Source organism: Impatiens glandulifera, chromosome 6 (genome assembly GCF_907164915.1).
Source record: "Impatiens glandulifera chromosome 6, dImpGla2.1, whole genome shotgun sequence".
Classification (NCBI taxonomy): domain Eukaryota; kingdom Viridiplantae; phylum Streptophyta; class Magnoliopsida; order Ericales; family Balsaminaceae; genus Impatiens; species Impatiens glandulifera.
Window position 1 is genome coordinate 15,621,880 of NC_061867.1, and position 15,225 is coordinate 15,637,104.

The following is a 15,225-nucleotide window of genomic DNA, read 5'->3' on the forward strand; positions in this document are numbered from 1 at the left end:
TATGATAATTAACATTAATATATAATCACAGGAGAGGACTACGGGGAAGGCGCCATCACAAATTGATCTTTTCTACGAGACACACAATAAGAAAGGAATAGGTGATGACTTTACTCGTGTAGTGGATCCCCATGTACAGGAAAAAATTGTAAGTGTACTTAATTATTAATATTTCACTTACTTATTAATGTTAGAATTATCTAATCAACTTTTGTTTCATTGTGTATGATGCAATGCGCTAGACGCTAGAGAGAAATCTCGATATGTCCGATTATGAGCTGACCGAGAACGTTTTTGGATGACAAGGGCATGGGAGGGTCATTGGAATGGGATTCAGGTTAGACCCACCCGGTTTAGAGGAGATTTGCATGGTGGAAGTAAATCGCATCGGTGGGATCAAGAGTACGAGCAGTTGTGTACTAAATTAGAAGAGGAGACTTCGAAAAGAGAAGAGTTGGAAAGATAAATAGAAATACAACAAGAAAAACAAAGACAAATGGAAATACATATGGCGGCGTTTATGGCGAGATTTCCTCCAACTCCACATCCACCTCCGGATGAGTCAGGTATATGATAGACTTGCTTTTATCTTTCAATATTTTGACCATTATTTTGGATGAATTGAGATTTAGGTTTATCTTTCAATATTTTGACCGGTTTTTTGGATGAATTGGGATTTAGGTTGAATGATTGTATTTTGGATGAATATGGATTTAGTTTGGATGAATGTATTTTGGATGTATTGGGATTTAGATTGGATAATTGTACTTTAGATTAATGGAATTTTGGTATATGAAATTTGTGTATGAAATTTGTGTATGATTGTTGTCTGAAATTGTTTGGTTGAAATATGTATTATTTTGTTTAAATATGGATTATTTAATTTTTAATCGTTTTATTTAAAAAAAATATAGCCGAGATTTATAAAATATCCGAGAGCCTTTAAAAGCTCTCGTTAATAAAACAAAATGATCTCCGAGAGCAATGGGAAAGCTCTCGTTAATGATTTATAATTATATCCGAGAGTTTTTAAATGCTCTCGGTGAGAATTATCTCCGAGTGATACCTATGCCCTCGCAAAGATCCTTTTATTTTTCACCGAGGGATTCATCACCGAGAATTCGCGAGGGCATTTATCGCTCTCGGTGAGGTCTTTCACCGAAAGCACAGTGACTTTCTCCGAGAAATTCCGCTCTCCATAATTAACAATTTTTTACTAGTGTTTATTTATTGTTCTTATGTTTTCATGATATAAGATTGTTTATAGAGCATATTGAATATTCAAAGTGTCATATGTGTACTTTAGTTAGGATTTCTTTAAGAAACTTGATCTAGTTAGTTTTAAATTGAAAATAATGAAATCTCTATTCTTTAACATATATTTTATTTAGCTTGAACAGAATTTACGTCTATTTAATAATAGATCGCAATAGGTGACCTTAATGAGACGAAAGAATATAACATTATTTTTGCTCGATTTTAGAATTATTTTATCTTTATGCTTATTTGTTATCATCTATATCTGATTTCTTTGGTATTTAGAACAATGACCTTATAAAATATATTTAGAAAAATTCCAATATGTAATGTAATACTCATTGAATAATTTGAATTAGGGATAATGACAAATGGGGAATCCTAAAATATTGATAAAAAAAATATGTTTTTTTAGATAATTATTTGTACATTCATCCATCTTTGTTGTTAAAGCTTTTACTTATGGGTTAAGTTAAAACTTGAAAATCTTTTTTTTTAAAAGGTGAAAATTTAAAATATAAGTTGCAGTAGTTTATGACACTTAAATACTTAATTGGGGAACAATAATATATATTTTTGAAGTTGTAAATACTGAAATTGTCGTTTCTTTTTGTTTCAAAATATATGTCAGAGCTGTTAGAGCCCTCACCCAGTCACCCGGAGGTAATCATTCCCACATCTGTGTTGAGAGTTGCCATTTCCGCAGCTGTTGTTGGGCAAAAATAATCAGGGCAAGGATCATTCTCTCATTCTTTGTTCTTTCTAAGCTTTTCCAAATGTTTTCAGAACCCATTAATTTCTCTCAAACAATTCCTCCCTCGAAGAGAAAGGAAACCGCATTAATCATATTCTTCAGTGTCCAAAGTTTTATCCTTCGTTTGGACTGGAATACGCAATTCCGACTTCTCATAGTCGTCCCTAATTTAATCGTCAAGACAAGTCTTGCTTCCTCCGCAACGATCTTACTGGATGGCTTTATTGAACTCCTTACAAAAATTCCGCCACTTGTATGTACACATTGACGGTGAATGATTGATTCTCTTCTCTTTAATCTCTGAAGAAATATGTTCCCATAAATAATTATTCGATTTGAATGTATTGAATAACGAATTGATCTCTTTTCTAAGACTGATTATTCGTCATTGGACACCATTGAAAGCTGGAGATCTGCGAATTATACTCTGATAATGCAGAAACCATCATATTATATGGAAACGTCGGTTTGCTTTTAGCCCTAGGGTACAAGCTGATTCCGGTGACTTAGAGGAAAAATCTATAAGACCACTCAACTGAAACTCTAATATGATTCTGGTGACTTATTTTAACTAGAGGTGAGTAAACGGTTAAATTATATGTTTTATCTTATTCATATTAAATTCAAATATATTAATTTAATCCATAATATTGATTAATATGAATTGAATTTGTATTGGATTTAGTATGGGTAATTTAATTTAACATTTTTCTATTTAATTGTTTAGTAGATTTTATTTATTTTACATTTTTTATATTTTATTTATTATTTTAAATCACTCCAAAACAATTATAATTACTTAATAAAATATTATATATTATAATATTTTATCTATCCAATAGTTAACGGCAATATAAAAAAATATATAAATTGATTACTGTAGCAAAAAAATAATTGCCTAAACGATGCGGAAACAAATGAAAAAATAATAATATATTGTGAAAAAATAGTAATAAATAAAATTAAAAAAAATATATTTCATTTAGATATTTGGATAATCCAATCAAATCCAAATTTAGTCTGTTTTTAATCAAATTTGAATTAATCCAATCTCAATTCAATCCTAATAATTGATTCGAAATTAGTATTTATGATGTGATTGAATTTCAGATTAATCCCTGTAACGTTCATCCCTAATATCAACTCAAACCCAGACCATATTATTAATTCAAGATTAGTATATGTGTTGTAATTAGAGAAAATTCACCCTAAATTAATAAGAATTTTATTTAGATAGTCTAATTAATATTCTTAAATATTGTAAAATCAAATATATAATAGCTAAATTCTTTTAGAGTTAATTAATGTTTCTTTTTCTTTTTAAAATTTAGTTTCAAAAAGCCAATACAAATACACTAAAGGAAAATATTGTTGTGATTTTTAAAATACAAGTGTATTTTATATTAGTATATTTTAGTTAGATAACATTTTTGATAAATATGTTTTCAAATAAAAATAAGTTATTTGTAATAAAATAAAACAATCAGTTACAAAAGATCATGATATATTATATAATACATATATATACGAGAAATGATTAGGTGAGGGAATTTGGGTGAGAATTTGGTGAGAGAATGACGTGCATAATCTTATTCGCTGAAAAAATCAAATAATTTCTCTTTTTTCTTTCTTTCCTCCCATTTTTACATTTTCCAACCAATGAATGAAGGTGATTGCACATCATTCCCTCACTAAATTCTCTCACTAAATTCCCTCACTAAATTCCCTCCCTTTATCACTCCTGATCAATATATACAGGGGACGGAATTATATACAAAGAGCTTAAATTTTATATAATAAATTATATATAAAAAAGAATGTAATATTATAATAATTAAATAAGTTAAAAACACTATCAAATTTAAAAATATTAAATTCAAATATAATATATATATATATATATATATATATATTTATATATATATATATATATTTACATCCTTAAATAAATTTTATTCAATATAGTGTGAAAAAGTCTGAAAAAATAAATTATACTATATTTTATTGCAAAGTTCTGTCTTCACATTTTTATTGTTATATGCTATATTTTATTGCAAAGTTCCGTCTTCACATTTTTATTGTTAAAAATGTTTGTTCGTAATAGTAAAAATTGTAAGTTAAAATTAAATAAATATTTTATTGAACCATTACAGTGAAATTATAAAAAAAGATTAAAAAAATTAAACTCACCTCATAAAATAAATAGTTATTAACATAATAAAGTTAAGAAAAATGAGATTCTATCTTTTCCGAATTAAAAAAATAAATATAAAAAAATTTAAATGAAAATAATTAAATGATAAAAAAATTAGTAATATATTAAATTAATAAAATAAAATTTAAATTTAATTAAATATAAAAAATAGAAAGATAATTAATGATTTGTAGAATTATATATATATATATATTTATATTATAAAGGAGTGAGAATTGAGAAGTAAGAATCTTAAAATTTTAAATATATATATATATATATATATATATATATATATATATATATATATATAAAACAAATTAAGGGGTGGGCTTAAGCCACTAAGCCAATATATATATTAAACAAATAAAATAAAACAGTTAGAAATTTTTGTTAATACTTTTGTTTAATGTATTTATAAGAATTTATATATATAAGAAGATAGTTTTATTTCATCACAATTATGAGGGTAGAGAAATTTAATTAAATATTATATGTTTCGTATTTATTTTTTAATATCTTATATAATATAAACACATATCTATTATTTATCTTTTTTAAATATATATATTTATGAGGAGGGATAAGAGAGAGAATTTAAGGGAGAGAATGAGAGAAGAAATGATGTGTCACTATATTCAAATTGCGGCACATCATTCTCTCCCCCATTCATTCCCTCAAATTCTCTCTCAATCATTTGTCTATATATATATATATATAAAATTCCATATATAAATTATAATATTGTCATGCAATTTAATAGCTAAATAAGTAGGTTTAATTAAGAACTATTAAATTGCTTATTAAAATACTATTAAAACCATATAATATTAATTAATTATTGTGTATAAATATTTAAAATTTATTAATTAATAAAATATAAGATTAATATTTTCCTTTTTTTTTTTGAAATAAAAAATTAAAGAAGCATAAATAACGTGTGTATATAATATATTTATATATATATATATATATATCACTAAATATCTATAACTTTCCCTACAAATTTCTCTATTTATTTTTATAATGAAACATCTTCCAATTCCAATTGATTCCTTTTATGTGCCGCAAAAGGAGAGAGTTATCTTAAAGAGTGATCCATTAAATCTTTCATATGTGCCGCCAAAGAAAAGAGCTATCATGAAATATCATACAATGAATCTCTCTAATGTGCCAACAAAGAAGAGAGTTGTCATGAAACATCATTCAATGAATCCCTTTTATGTGCCGCCAAAGAAGAGACGTTTAAGGTTTCGTCTTCAATCATCAGACATCCATGAAAATAAGAGTTTATTTGAACATGGGAATACAGATCTTATTTCAACTCAGACAATATTTTCGATTCAAGATTAATATATACTTTATTATAATCAGAGAAAATTTACCAATATGAATAATAGTTTTAGATAGGATTGTATCTAATATAAATATATAATGATATGTAATAACTATTATTATAATAGCTCAAAATTCTTTTACAGTTAATTAATGTCTTATTTTTCTTAAAAGTTAGTTCAAAAAGTCAACCCAATTACATCGATATTATTGTTTTTTTGATATAATAGAATATATTTTATTTAGAAAATTATTAATATTATAATTGATTCATTAATTAAATATGATTATTATTATTTATGATGATTATGAATTTCAAGTATTAATTATATAAATTTATGGCATCATATAATTAATTATTTTTGTAAAGAATAATTAAATAATGTTAAATTACATTAAATTTAAAATAATAGTAATTAATTAAAATATTGATGTACATTGACATTTTTGATAAATTATTTTTAATTAAATAATTTATTTTTAAAACAATCAGTTACAATATATATATATATATATATATATATATATATATATATATATATATATATATATATATATATATATATATATATATATATATATATATTAAAAATAAAATTAAACGGTTGAAAATATTTTTAATACATTTTATAAGGCAGTAATTATATATTGAAAAATATTATTCAAATATTATCAATTAATTTAAAAATATATGAAAGGGTCTTAGTTTAGTATTATTGATTTTTCAAGATAAAAATAATATAATATTTTAAGGCAATTAAATTGCTTAGATAAGTCTATTTAATTAGGAATCAATTAATTCCTTAAATAATTAAATTCTATTAAAATCATATAATATTATTTAATTATTATGTATAATATTAAATATTTAAAAAATATTAATTAATAAAAAATAAGATTCATATTTTTCCTTTTCCTTTTTTATTTTTGAAATAAAACATATGTGAAAACAATAAAAATATTTGTGTACATAGCTCTTTCAACTTTATTTGAACTTAGGAATGCAAATTTTATTTCCACCCAAATCGAGACTGGCCATATTTCAAATTCAAGATTATTGGATGTTTGGTTATAATTAGAAAAAATCCATCCTAAATTAATAAGAATAGTATTTAGATAGTCTAATTAATAGTCTTACAATTGCAAAATTTAATATATATAATACATAATTTAGCTAAATTCTCTTACATTTAATTAATGTATATATTTTTTACTTATTTTCAAAAAGCCAACCCAATACAAGAGGCGTATATTGTTGTGATTATTGATATAAAACGAATATATTTATTAATTTAATTAGTTATTTATTAGTATTATAATTGATTGATATAATTATTATTTATCATGATTAGGAAATTAAGTATTTATTATATCAATATATGACAAGTTATCATATAATTAATTACTTTTGTAAAGAATAAATAAATAATATTAAATTACATTATATTTGAAATAATAGCGAGAAATTAAAATATTGATGTACATTGACATTTTTAATAAATTATTTTCAATTAAATAGTATATTTTTTTAATAAAATAAAACAGTCAGATAAAAATGATCATATATATATATATATATAAAAAATAAATTAAATAAATGAAAATTTTGTTAACCAATAACATAGTTATTCCAAAAAATAAAGAATTAAATTTTGCAAAATTGACATTGTGTCAAGGAGAATATACCTCCAAATAAAAATTTCATTCATTCTCTTCTTTCTCATTTCCTTCCTTCTCTTCTTTCTCTTCCCCACTCTCCCTTAGCGCAGGCAACGAGTACGTAGTCCAATCAAACACCGGACTTAGCATCGACGAACGTCTGCTTCTTTTGTTAGAAATCTTGTCTTGAAAAATAACAGAAATATATATATATAAATTATGTTACAAATAGATGAAATAAATAAAATATATGAAAAACAATATCACCGAATAAATTGTTGATTCGAGGTATGTGCTTAGCACATTTCCCTTAAAACAGTTCCACCGTCTCCCCATGTGCTAGAGCTTATCACAGATGGCTGTCTCCCAGGGTACAACGAATCTAGTAGTGATTCAGCACCGAAATCACTACACAACGAGCTTGATAAAGTACCTGAACTATCACCGGGTTTCAACGGAAAAATCGAACAAAGAACTCAAAGAACACTCACAAAACAAGAAGAAGACTTTTGGAATTCTAGTGTGAGAAAAATACAAGATAATGTAAAATTTGAGATTAAAGATGAGGGGTTTTATAATTAAATTATTTTGTTAATGATGTAATTAACATTTAATGGCTTGAAAAACAATTATCAAATTAAATATGTTTAATTTTGTTAATTGTCATTCTAACCTTCATGATATTATTGCTATCAATTTATTAACAAGAAAATCATGTAACGTGTATTTTCTATTGAAGAGAAAATACAAAGGGCAATGAAGAGGCAATCAAGGTCAGCCGTTGGATCAAAGATTAATGGTTGATTTTATTTTTATGAAAGTTTAACTTTTCAACATCTTTTACTTCATCTCTCGACATCTGCTATCCCCCATTTATGCCGAACTGTAGCCCCCGATGACTCTTGCTTTCCCGACTTCGCAGACAAATGTTTCTTTGCAGATGCATATAAGAACTGTAGACTTCTTCTATTTCTTCTCCTATATAAGAAAGCAAATACCACTTAAGAAAACAAATAAGACATTTTGCGTCTGCGCAAATGCAATTTTTTTTGCAGACGTAATATACATATTTCAACCTCTTAGTTCAACCCTCTCACCTAAAATGATGAAAATGACGTTCTAGCATTATATTGGGAGTTGCTGAATCCTCGTTGCCTCGGGGAGTTGATGGGCTTCGTTGGTCGGGGGAGGAAAAGAGAGAAAGAAGAGGGGAAGGAGACTCATCGCCAATGGTCGGGGAACTTTCTCCTATTATTTTTAAAAATAATCCAGTTATCAGGATTATTTCATCAAATTCCCCTATGTATTTTTAAGATAAAAGTTATATATTAAAAGAATATTATTTAAACATATTAATCTATCTATATAATAACATAATTTTATCTATGGACATCTATCACTCACCATAATATCACAAAGAGACCTCACTCACCATAATACTTTAGAGACGGAAATTTAATTAAATATTATATTTTTATATTATTTTGGTAAATAAAATATTTAAATAAAATAAACATTTATATATATTGTCTATCCTCATCAATATATATAACATTCTATATATAAACTATTATCACTTTATTTATCTCAATAGAGGGTACTACACTATTGGTATACCAATAATGTTTTAATATGGTGTTCTTTTACATTTATATTGTTATTATAAATTATACCCTTATATAATTTATACCTCTAAGATAATCTAGTATAAAATAGTAACTCCCCTTAAATACAACACTATTCTTGTATAATTTAATTTTAAATTTTGTATTATATCTTTTATTAATATTATATATAACTTATTATTTTATAATATATTAAATATTTTATTGAGTTTTAATATTATTATTATTATATATAATCATTTTTAATATATATATATTTTTAAATAGTCAATATTTTAATTAAAAAATATTTATTTATTTTTATAACGATAATTTTATTAATTATTATTTTCTATATTTACTTATATTATAAACAATATTTTTATTTTAGTTTTTTTTATTAAAATTATTAATAATATTTAAATTAAATAAACATAGTTTATCGTTTATATTATAATTAATTTTTTATATTTTAATTAAAATTACATTAATTATTAAATAATAACAAAACAATAATTTATAATAATAAACAATATTATTTATAATATAAATAAATAAAACAATAATAATAATAATAATTTTAAATTAATATTTATTATTTATACAACTTATACTACGTTCTTATACCAAACACAAAATTATAAACCATATACAACTTATACAATTTTTACCAAACATCAATAACCTATACAGCTTATCTGCCCTATATTATTTATATCTCGTTACAATTTATACCTCTATACAACTTATACCCTATATAATTTGAACTACTTACCAAACACTATCTTAATATATAATTTATATAAAGTAGGAGGACGGGGCAATTGTTTTTTTATTTTTGTTTGTTTTGTATAAAAAAATAGATCTTTTAAATATCATCTCTTAGTTCTTATTGATTATAGTTGGTAACTTTTCATATAACAATATTCAAATATTTTCTTATAGATGAATACCGATTATCACATTCAATAACATTTAACTCTAATTGAAACAATTAATCTTGGTCACACACAAAAACACTTTTATATTATTAAATTTATTTGTTTATTTTAATTAATATAAAATTGTTTTTATTGTACATATTTAGTTATCCTTACAAATTTTGTGTAGAGAAATTGAGAAAGGTTTTAGGTTGTAATTAAAATTACTTTGAATATTAAATTTAAAAAATGGTCGTTATATATATATTTAATTAATTAGTTTAGTTTTTTAATTAGTTTATTTAAATAGATTAAATTAATTATGAAAATAAAATTATGAATCTAAGAGGATAAGACTTGTTTTCTTTATTGTTTGTTTAATTAGAAAATTGGCCCAATTATTACGTGGGGCTCGAAGTTTGTAGCGTGACATTTGGGAATTAAATTATACAAAGTTTAGCTCTTTGAGAATTTTCCCAAACGAACTAATCCGTCTCATATCATCTTACCTATAATTTTCTTTTAATTTATTTGTGATGTGTCATTTTTTATTATTTAGATGACTGTTAATAGATTAAAAAAGCTTACATCTTCATCCAATACACATAAAACCAGCATCTCCTTCTCCCGACTTCGACGACGACTTTGCCGGAAACTTAGATGGTATCTAACACCAAATATTACAAGTAAAGCTAGATTTCGAATTTGAATCCGATGTTAGCATGAGAGTGAACAACCCGCGTTCAGGATCATAAAGAAGAAGGTAAGGGGGAAAGTCAACATTAAGTCTCCTCAAAGTCGCTGGAGGCGGCCGAAGTTACTGGCCTGATCGCCGCGGTTACTCTGTTTGTTTTAATTTTTGGAGTTTAGGTGTAGATACACTGATTTGTTATTGAAGTTTTTATGGAGATCATCTTTTTCATACTTGGATTCTACTTACTGTTGGTGTGAGTAGTAGGTTGTTCTATTGTTATGAAATCACTTTCATCTTTGTCAAAAGTTAGAAAACTTAGAAATCAAATTATTTTTTGTCTTCCCTTTCTATCGAGTGAAGACCTGTTGTCTCAAGAGACGGTCTCACTTACTGTGTCTCAGAGATCAAAACGATGTCATTTTGATAAATGAGACAAATAAAAAATTATATATATATGACATAAATCTTAAACCTAAACTCTAAAACCTAAAAAAATGTTATATATATGAAATTTTATTTTAATATTCAATTTTCTCTTTCTTCTCTCCTCTAAGACAGCATGTGGGACAGTCTCTTGGACCGAATTCCTTTCTATCTTGTTCAAGTGCTCTGGTTCAAGTGCACTGCCAAAATATACCATAGTCTATTATTATCTGTATCAGTCTGCCATAGCCCAAATAATCCATATGCTAACATAAAATACAGATAGTTTATTATAGGATCCTCTTGATCGGATTCCATTAACTCAGAACCAAATCTTTTCAATCCATCTTTTAATACGTCAAACGTGATTGTTCCGCTATTATCAGTGTCTATCATTTTGAACAATTCTTTCAAATCTCCAATTTCTTCTTCAGACCGCCTCTACACAATAACCTTAAAAACAGATTAATCAAAACAACCGTAAACGGTAAATAAAGTTTAAATTGATAAAAACATCATAATAAATAAATAAAAACACTAGTAAAAGATAACTTTCACGCAAATCGAATTTTTGAGTTTGTTTAGGGTAGAAAACTGCTTCAGACGTGGGGATAAAATAGCAGAATCAAGTGGCTGGAAGAAAAAACTGCAAGGGAAAATCACTCATCGTAACTAAGACTCTTACTTCGAAGGCTCCCACATGATAGAGTTGAAGAGATAATGACTATTCACCACTGAGGCCCCAGGATGAGACAATGGCTGTAAAGGCTTCAGACTTCTAGAACCGTCCTACAGCAAGCAAAGGTAGGAGGAAAGATGTTAGTATAATACCTTTTTGCTTTAGACACATGGCCTCCCCTACTAAGGCCTAAATACAAAAATGGACCCCGCTTAATATAGTTTGTAAAAAGGTCCATTTTACCCTGTGTAAAGTCCGTATTGCCCATCGCACGACCAATTTACCGTTCGAAGACGAGAAATGTTACTCACGCGTTTTCATCTAAAACGCGTGAGTTCATAAACGCGTTTCAGATGAAACGCGTGAGTGACATTTCTCGTAAATGGAAAAACAAGAAATGTCACTCACGCGTTTAATCTAAAACGCGTTTATGAACTCACGTGTTTTAGATGAAAACACGTGAGTGATATTTTTCGTCTTTCATCGCATATATAATTTTTTTGCCCTAATTAAAAAAACATTCACGAATATCGACTCTCTCACTTTCCACTCTGACTCTACTCTCAAACCCTACTTCCCTAAAGACCATGACCACGAGCAGTAGCTGACGACGACGACTACGACCACGACCTCTCCGTTTGAAGTCATGACCCACTACTCTTCGTTCTCAAAATGAGTATGTATAATTTATGTTCTTTAGTGATTATGAACACTAGGTTGGTTATATTATAGTATAGCTAGGTTATATTCGACAACTCCTTAATGAATGTGAATCAATACTATGTTATATGAACAAAGACATATGTTATGCGTATTTTGCTCACTCAAGCGTATTTTTCTCACTCACGCGTATTGTTTCTCACTCACGCGAAATACTCACTAAGGAGGAGTTTATTGGTATGTTTCATGGAAATACAATGTGCCAAGAATTGTCCACAAGTTTGCTTCAATTGACTTATTAGATATGGGGATCATATCCCATTAGATACATTGCAGCAAACTTCTGGAAAAGTTACTGCATTGGATTTCCTGAAACTCTACCAGCAAAAATCCTTCTCGGTTATGGTTCATGTCATCTTCAAAAAGCAATAACCGAAGTTAATAAAAATTGTGAGTGAGGCAACAACAGAACATTACAATACGCGTAATTCTTGTAATGTTGTTGAACTGTTTTTAATTGCAGCTCAAGTAATTCTTTACTTTGATGGAGAGTGGAAAACTACGGATGATGTTACTCATTTTTCTACAAATTCAAACAACGGTTTGATTGTTCCCCGATATTCTACTTATGCCCAATTATTTGATCTAATCTATTCTACTACTAATGTTGACAAATCTATATATGATTTATTGCTTCAAGCCAAGTATAATACTCCGGGCATGAATTTCAAATTTTCTTATATAACTGATATTAAAAAAGATGTGGATGTGGAGTTCATTTTATATGAAGCAGTTTGAGTCCACAATCGCACTCCATTGTGTGTATCCTTAGTAGAGAATTCACTACCTAGAAATTCAACAAACCCAACTCAAGAAAGTGTAGTGGTTCTAGAAATTGATGATCCCGACGTATTCTTGAAGCAGCGGGAGGTTGTCTTTGAAACTGAAAATGACATTGAATATGAACCATGTTTGCGTCTGAATGAGGGGATGATGATTGAGTTCCTATTACCCAACCTAGTAGTGTTTCTTGGGTTACTAGTACCAATCCAAGTAGTGCTTGGGTTCCTAGGATTGAATTCCAACCAAGCTACAGTGATTGAGTTGCTAGTAACATACCTAACATTGAAAATCCGATACTTGAGGCATTAACTTTTGAAATTGAAGTCAGTTCGTTGTTTGAGAATAAAAGAGAACTTCAATTGAGGTTACATAAATATGCGATGGATAATAATTTTGAATTCAAAGTGACGAAGTCAAAAAAAGATATTTGGGTGGTGAAATGTTTGGATCAGAATTGCAAGTGAAGATTGCGCGACGTGAAAGGAAAATCTTCGAAAATGTTTGAGATTCAGAAATTTGTAAAAGATCATACATTTTTAATTGTGAGAAGGCGGGATAATGAAAGACAAACACCATCATGAGTTATTGGGGAATGCATGAAGAGCAAGTACATGGACCATCACCATGATCACATGCCTAAGAAAATAATGGAAGACATGCATAGCAGTTATGGAATAAAGATGAGTTATAATAAGGCTTGGAGGTCTAAGGAACATGCCTTAATGGCGGTGCGAGGAACTGTAGAGGATTCATATGGTAAATTGTCATCATACCTCTACATGTTGGAGATGAATAATCCGGGTACCATAACAGACATCAAGACGGATGAGCACGACCATTTCAGGTATATGTTCATGTCCTTAGGCCTCTCAATTAGGGGTTTTAGAACTAGTTGTCGTCCTATATTGTGCGTCGATGCAAGTTATCTTAAGTATAAGGTTGAATGTCAACTATTGGTGTCTATAGCACTAGATGCAAATGAGCAACTATATTCTGTTGCTTTTGGCGTCGTTGATTTAGAGAATAATAACTCCTGAACATACTTCATGCAATAACTAAGAGTGAAAATTGGACAGTCTAGGATCTCGTCTTCGTATCCGATAGACACCCAAGTATTGGCAATGCATTGTGCTCATTTTTTTCATAAGCATATCACGGTGCATGCACATACCTCATCATGATGAATATAATGACCAAATTTAAAAATGATCACTGCCGCGCAAAATTTGAATTGGCTTCTCGTTCATACACTGTCCCAATGTTTAATCGGTTTTTTGATAAGATCAGGATTAAGGACCATCGTATAGCTATCTATTTAGCAGATATTGGGATGGAGAGATGGATTTGTGTCTTTTCCCCGGTAAATGATACAATCAAATGACAAGTAATTACGCTGAGAGCTTTAATATTCAGAGTAGAGAAGCTAGAAAGTATCCCATATCAACCTTAATTGAATATTTAAAATTCACAATACAGGAATGATGTCATAATAGAAGAAAAAACGAATAATCACAAAGAACGTTTATCTCAATATTATGAAAAGTTCTTACGTGAGCAAGCTGAGAAAGCTAGACTGTATAACGTCAATTCACTTAACCGATTTGAGTTTTATGTGCATGACGGTGAATCTCATTTTAAAGTTAACTTACATGAAATGACTTGTAGTTGTAGGGTATTTGATGTATCTGGTCTTCCTTGTACTCATGCCCTAGCTGCTTCCCGTACACAAAAATTGGATCCCTATGACTTTTACTCAAGGTAACAATTGCATTTTTAATCGTTATCTTTAATCTATCTATCTAACCAATTGCTCACATGTTTAATCGTTATCTTTTTCAGATATTACTCAACTGAAATGTGGTTGAATGCATATTCGGAGACATGTTATCCTCTTGGTGATGAAAAAGAGTGAGATATATATAATTTTATTTCTCAAAATATTTACCGTTTTATATGCTGCGAAAGAAGAGAGTTATCATATAAAGTCATTCATTCAATCTCTTTCAGGTTCCATCAAAGAAGAGAGTTATCATGAAATGTCATACGATGAGTCCCCAACCAATTCTCAAACTAACATTGTTTAATGTTTAACTTTCCAAACTAACTTATTTTGTTTATCCATTCCTAAACTAACATACTTTACTATTCAAACTCAGTTTTCATATTTTAATTTAATTTATTTATTTAATTTAATTATATTTAA